Here is a 7,598-nt window from a genome sequence, read left to right as displayed (position 1 = left end):
TCAGATTTGCACAGCTCTCTTGCAAAAGTCGATCTTAACTCCACAGCAATGGCTCTCTGCTGGTTACATAAAGAACATTGGATAGGACCCAAGACAGTTTTTGTTATGTTGCTGCAGTGCAGTACAGCTATATCAAGGTAGGCATAAATCTCATCCAAAGAGCGACTCGGAAAGAATTGTGATGCTGAAGAAGCGAGCCGAATGCAACTGAAACAAATCTCCCAGTCAGACTCCTCAGTAATCAGATGTTGAAACTTAAGGCTGAAATATTGTAATCCTATTCATGACCAGTGAATTTGGGCATGATGTCATCAATTTGGGGGGGGGGGTGTGGGAGAACGTGGACCTCATTGGCGTGGTGACTTGCTTGGTGTCTTCTTTTAATTATCTTGTTTGTTTGTTTATAATTTTTATTAAATTTTCTGTTTTACAATTTAGAATACTCATTTTACATCCTTAATGACTTCCCTTCTTCTTTTTCCGTGGTTCATTTTACATATCATAAATCGCTTCATATTTTACAAAGACTCTACCATTCAGTATTCCATTATTGCAACCATCAAAGCTTATTTACACTGTTGAATTTATCTTAATGCTGCCAGTGTTTTCAGCTGTACACAATTATTTCCCATATATCCAATGAACATTTTCCAATCTTCTTTAAACTTATGTTCTTCTTGTTCTCTTTTTCTATATGTTAAGTTGTGCATTATCTGTCAGCTTAAGTTGCCATTCTTCTTTCATTGGGACCTCGTTCGTTTTCCATTTTGGGGCTAACAAAACACGGACCACAGTAGTGGCATACATAAATAACCTTTATGGACACCTGGAAATTTCAGTCCCTCAATAGAAAGCACTCTGGTTTTTTGGGGGGGAAAGAACTTTTAAACATTTTTTCAATTCATTGTGGATCATTTCCCAGTACTCTTTTATGCTTTTACAAATCCACCACATATGAAAGGACATTCTCTCCACCTCTGCATCTCCAGCACTTACCTGATTCAGTCATATACATCCTTAGCTAGCCTACTCAGAGTTAAATACCATCTGTGAATCATTTCCAGGTAGTTCTCCTTCAAAGAATAACATTACTTTATTCCTTGTTTTATATGTGGCAGCGGCAGCAACACAGCTCTGTTCTTGGCAGGCTGGGAGCCAATTCCTTAACATTAAAGTTACTTGGATGATCAGCACCCCAGAGGATTTGGGGTGGAAGTTACACACGGCTACCACAAACACACTGCAATCCCCACTGGTGCCCAAACATGATGCTTTTTGTGAGAAACGCCATTGCTCCCTCAACCAAAAATAACCCAGAATAATGTTGCGATTAAGTCATTTAAGGGATTAAGAAAACTGAGGCTAAGCCACAAAGAGTGGAACTCGATTGCTGAGGATCTGAATCGAATATTCATACTGGTGTACATCCTTTAGCCTTCGTTACAGCCCAGCGATCTATATTTCTACAATTAATGTATTACTTTATGCCCTGTAGGCCCTGCTTAATCCGTTTGTGATCTGAAATTATTCTCTTACAGTTTTCTTTTCCAGTTAAAGGTTGACTCCTTTCTTTCATCGAGTGCGTGGAAATCTAGTTCTACCCTAATCAATGAGACTAGTTAATTAATTTGAAATGAGGGCCTTTCGCCCAGAGCATTTCCCTCTATCCGTACAACTCACAAAATAATAAAAATACTTGATTCTGTTTCATTAAATTATCTGTGCTTGATAGTTTGCTGGAGAAGAAACTGGAGAAGAATTGAAATGGCCTTGGTAGCAGGCGGCCCGCCCTGTTTGATTTTGACACCCTCCTTTGAATCCTCAGTGCCTTTTTTGCAGCATGAAGAAAATGCCACCCCTCTCACAGCGGAGATGTTAGAATTTCGTGTCCTCCAGCAACAAATCCAGGAGTTTGAGTTTGGCAAGGATAGAATCATCCAAGATCTAGGGCTATGGTTTCTTCAAAGCTGCTGGAGGAGGAGGAGAGGACAGAGACAGAAGAACAAGTTGTGAGTGAAGGGGGACCCACTTCCCATCCTTTGGACCCTCTGGGAAACTCAACAAAGCTGCTACATCAGTGGAGAATGCAGCTGAATGGGACACAGCTGTGTGCAACCTGAGGAAGTACCACCCACCTTGGGCCTGCCTGTAAAAGCAAGTCAAGAGTGAAGCTGTGATAGCTCAGTTGGTAGAGCATGAGGCTCTTAATCTCAAGGTTGTGGGTTTGAGCCCCACGTTGTGCAGACGATACCTACATTGCAGGAGGTTGGACTAGATATCCCTTTGTAATTCCCTCCAACTCTACAATTCTATGAGAGACTAGGGTGATGTCCCCTGTTTCCAGGAACTGTTCTTGTTGTGAGACTTTTGGGGGTGAGCTGAGAGTTTGTTTGGACCCTGGGTGAGAATCCGGAGGCTGAGGAGGGTGTGTCAGAAGAAAAATGATTATATTTTAGATATAGATAAGAGGAGAGAGAGAGAGAGAGCGCGCGCGCCAGTGTGGTGTAGTGTTTAAGAGAGGTGGACTTGTAATCTGGTGAACCGGGTTCAATTCCCCACTCCTCCACATGCAGCTGCTGGGTGACCTTGGGCCAGTCACACTTCTTTGAAGTCTCTCAGTTTCTTTTTTTAAAAAAAATAAATAATATTTATTACTTTTAAAGCTTACAAAAAAGAAAAGGAAGAAAGAAGACAAAAGAAAAAAAAGAACAAAAAAGAGAAAAAACAATACAATACATGAACAATACAAAACACAACCTTAACACATTAAACTAACACAATAAACTAAACCAAATAAAACAAAAACAATTTAAAAACATACATCATACCTTTTCCATATTCTATCTTTCATTCCCTTGTATCATTGACCTCCTCTCACCTCCCTCTTTGTATTCCACCTCCATTAATTGTTTCAGCAATTCCTTTCCATCTTTCTCTATTTTCTATCATATAAATGTCTTAACATATTTTTAATCTTATTTCCATTAAAATTAGTATACTTATTTAAACTTAACTCCTTATAGCATTTCAGCTAAAGCCATAAAATTTCCTTCCAACATTTTTCTATCACTCATTAATTTTACAATATTTCTATATATAGACTTTAAATTTCCAATCTTCTTGCACCATCTCCTCTCCCCAGTCTCGGACTCTACCAGCCACTTCCGTCAACTCCATACAGTCCATCAACCTGGAGATCTTATGTCGGAGGCTCTTAACTCTTTTCCACGTCCCTTCTGCCAGTCTTCTTCATATTCTTTGATACTGAAGAGCAGATCTCGGGGAAACTCCAATCCAACGATACTTTTATTCCTTCTCTTTTTTTTTCAAAATAATATTTATTACTTTTAAAAAGAAAAAAGACAGAAGAGAAAAAACAAAAGAGAAAAAGAAAGGAAAAAAGACAATACAATACAATATATAAACAATACAAAACACAACCTAAACCCATTAAACTAAACCCATTAAACTAAACTAAACCAAACCCACTCCCTAACCCTAACCCTAAATAAAACAAAACAAAAACTATTAAAATAATAATAATAATACATCCCCCCTTTTCGATACTCTTTCTTTCATTCCCTTGTTTCCTCGACCTCCTCTCACCTCCCTTTTTGTATTGCACTTCTACTAGTTATTTCAGCAAATCCTTTCCATGTTTCTCTATTCTCTATCATATTATAAATAACATATTTTTTTAACCTTATTTTAACATTAAAACTAAAATACCTATATATGCTTAGCTCCTTATAACATTTCTGCTAAATCCATAAAATATCAATCCACCATTTTTCTATCACTCCTTAATTTTGCGATATTTCTATATATAAACTTTAAATTTTCCAATCTTCTTCCATCAACTCCTCTCCCTGGTTTCGGATTCTGCCAGTCCTTTCCGTCAATTCCATATAGTCCATCAACCTGGAGATCTTATGTCCGAGGCTCTTAACTATTTTCCAGGTCCCTTCTGCAGATCTTCTTCATATTCTTTAATGCTAGAGAGCAAATCTTGAGAGAACTCCATCCTAACAATACTTTTATTCCTTCTGGACACTTCAGCCAAATTTCCATAGTTGAAGCTAGGGTCTATACAGTGTATGAGGACGTATTTCGAGATTCCTCCAAATCCAAAGGCCCCCAAAACTTCAATCTCCTCCAAAACCAAGTCCATGTCCCAAAAGTCAATTAATCCCTGGATAGAGGGATCTTTCCAACTTTCCTTCTTCAGTCCAAGCCGGGATCCAATCCTCAAAATCTGGCTTTTTCTAGATTCAATCATAAAAGGCCTCAATTTATAGTCCTCAATTTGCTTCTGTAAAACTAAGGATCCCACTTGTGTTATTTTAGGTTCAAAAACAACAACTTTCTCCTTTTCCTCCACCATTTGTTCTGCCAAAGTAGGTTCCTGTGCCAGGTCCTGAATTATTTCTGTGTTGGTGCTCGCTTTTTGTCTCAAATTAGTCACTTTCTGTTCCAAATTATCAATTTTAAAAGTCATGTCATCTGTCTTTTTATGAAGCTCTTCCAGCAAATAGTTTATCTTACATAATGCAGTCACAATAACTTCTCCTATCAACATTTTGAATGGTCCAAGGTCAATCTCTGGTTCTCAGAATCCTTATCTTGCAGCTGGAGACCTCCCAGTTACACTCCTATAACAATTTCAAAGGCTCCCTCTAGAGGGAAAGAGTCCCCACTTGTATCAGTTCTTTCAAGCACAACTCAAGCAATAAACATAGTTTCGATTTTCAGTTACTTTTTCCTCCATTTTAAATGCAGAAGAGGACAATGGAAACAGTATCTTACTCTTATTTTAGCTAGCTGTCAAATCCGTTCTGTCAATAAACTTTCCCCAAACGTCATCTGGCAGCCCGTTCCCAGGTTCGGAGCTGTTGTAATTTGATTTTCCCCTCCTGCAGGCTTACTAAGTTCAAAATTTTCCCCCTCTTCACCTGCTTCCAAGGGGGGTTTTGTATTTTTAACCGATGGAGATTTAATCCTTTGTCAAAAGCTTTCAAAGACTTTAGCTTGTAACGTCTTTGCTTCAGTCTATTTACAAAAGCGGAAGGCGGACTTCCTGTTTATGACCTTCCCGCTTCGGTGCCAAATTAAGGTATTTAAAGATCCAATTTTCCGTTCTACTCATGGGTAGTTGTTTAAAATCCAATTATCCACAGGAAAAAGTCAGCGCTCTCCAGCAACAGTAATGCGGCTTCACTCTGTGAAAGAAGCAGTCTATTCAAAGCACCGCGCCACTCACCCCACGTCGCTCCGGATCCCCAAAACAGGGTTTCCCCGCGGGTAGGGGAGGCGCAAAAGGTGCCAGCCGAATCCCAGGTTCACAAGCTTCTCCCGCTTGTGATTTCAATGGGTGTCCGCCTTCGCCGTGGCGGTCAGACCCTGTTTTTCACGGAGTAAGTTCCTCCCGATCAGAGGAGCTCAGCCATTGCCGGAGGCGCCAACCCGGAAGTCCTGATACTTTTATTCCTTCTCGACAGGTCAGCCAGATTTCCATAATTAAAACTAGGATCCATAAAGTATTTCCGGGCATGTTTCAAAATTCCTCCAAATCCAAAGGCCCCCAGAACTCCAATCTCCTCCTGACCCAAGTCCATATTCCAAAAGTCAGTTAATCCCTGCATAGAGGGATCTTTCCAACTTTCCTTTTCTAGTCCAGGCCAGGCTCCGATCTTCAAAATCTGACTTTTTCTAGTCTCAATCATAAAGGGCCTCAACTTGTAGTCCTCAATTTGCCTCTGTAAGGCTAAGGCTCCCCCTTGTATTACTTTAGGTTCAACAACAGCAACTTTCTCCTTCTCCTTTTCAGCAATTTGTCCTGTTGAAATAAATTCCTGTACCAAATCCTGAATAATTTCTGTATTGGTGCTCACTTTTGGTTCCAAAATGTCAATTTTAGTAGTCATAGCATCCATCTTTTTATGAAGCTGTTCCAACAAGTGGCTTGTCTTAGAAAATGCAGTCCATAAGGCTTCTCCTGTCGACATTCTTGAATATCCAAGGTCAATCTCTAGTTCTCACAGTTCTTATCAAGCAGCTGGAGATTTCCCAGCTCCACTCTTGTAACAGTTTCAAAAGCTCCCTCTAGAGGGGAACAGTCTCCACTTGTATCAATCTTTTCCGACACAGATCAAAAAGTAAAGATAGTTTCAATTTTCAGATACTTTTCCTCCCTTTTAAACGCAGAAGCGGACAATGGAAACAATATATTTCTCTTATTTAACTGACTGTCAACATCCGTTCTCTTTGCTGTCAATGAACTCTCCTGAAATGTCAATCACTGGGAGCCCATTCCCAGGTTCAGAGCAGTGGTAATTTAATTTTAATCACTCTCTCCTGCAGGATACACAGTCGAAAATTTCCCCCCTCTTCTCCTGCTTCCAAGGGGGGTCTAATAATTTCAATCGATGGAAGTTTAATCCTTTACATAAGGCTTTCCGAGACCTTAACTTGTAAGCTCTTTGCTTCAGTCTATTTACAAAAGGGGAAGGCGGACTTCCTGTTTTGAACCTTCCCCGTTCGATGCCAAATTAAAGTATTTAAAGATCCAATTTTCCGTTTTACTCACGGGTTGTTGTTTAAAATCCAATTGTCCACAAGAAAAAGTCAGCACTCTCCGGCAACAGCAATGCGGCTTCACTCCGTGAAAGAAGCGGTCGATTCAAAGCACCGCGCCGCTCACCCCACGTCGCTCCAGATCCCCAAAACAGGGTTTCCCTGCAAGTAGGGGAGGCGCAAAAGGTGCCAGCCGAATCCCAGGTTCACAAGTTTCTTCTGCCTGTGATTTCAATGGGTCTCCGCCTTCGCCGTGGCAGTTCAGACCCAACTTTCCATGGAGCAAGTTCCTCCCGATCGAAGGAGCTGCGCTATTGCCGGGGGCGCCAACCCAGAAGTCGAAGTCTCTCAGTTTCACTCACCTCACAGAGTGTTTGTTGTGGGGTAGGAAGGGAAAGGAGAATGTTAGCCGCTTTGAGACTCCTTCGGGTAGTGATAAAGCGGGATATCAAATCCAAACTCTTCTTTTCTAGTTAGATAGATAGATAGATAGACAGACAGACAGACAGACAGACAAATGATAGATAGATAGATAGATAGATAGATAGATAGATAGATAGATAGAGAAATAGATGTGAGATAGAGAGATAGAGAGATAGAGAGAGGAGAGAGAGAGAGAGAGAGAGAGAGAGAGAGAGAGAGAGAGATGTAACTTTGTATTAATGTAACCTTTCTATATGTAACTTCATCAGTTTCATAGTAGATCCCCCTCTGAGTCAGGGTATTGTCTAAATCATCGGGTACCCTCCAGATGTTGGGAGTACAACTCCCATCATCTCTAACCAGCCTGTGCAAGCTGGGGCTGATGGCACAGGCCTCACTTTGGAGGGGCACAACAGTCTGACAAAAAGTGGTCACAACTGATCTTAGTTTATTTAATCAGTTGTCACGATCTAGTCTGACTCTCTAGTAGGTATTATATAATTTATGTCTGAAGCTGGATTCTGCTTTTTATGCTTACTGTTGTTTTTTGTTTTCTAGAAATCAATAAAAAAAATTCTTTTTTAAGAAAAGAAAAGAAATTA

This window comes from Podarcis cretensis, assembly GCF_951804945.1.
Source record: "Podarcis cretensis genome assembly, chromosome: 3".
Classification (NCBI taxonomy): domain Eukaryota; kingdom Metazoa; phylum Chordata; class Lepidosauria; order Squamata; family Lacertidae; genus Podarcis; species Podarcis cretensis.
Note: the sequence above shows the minus strand (reverse complement) of the source record.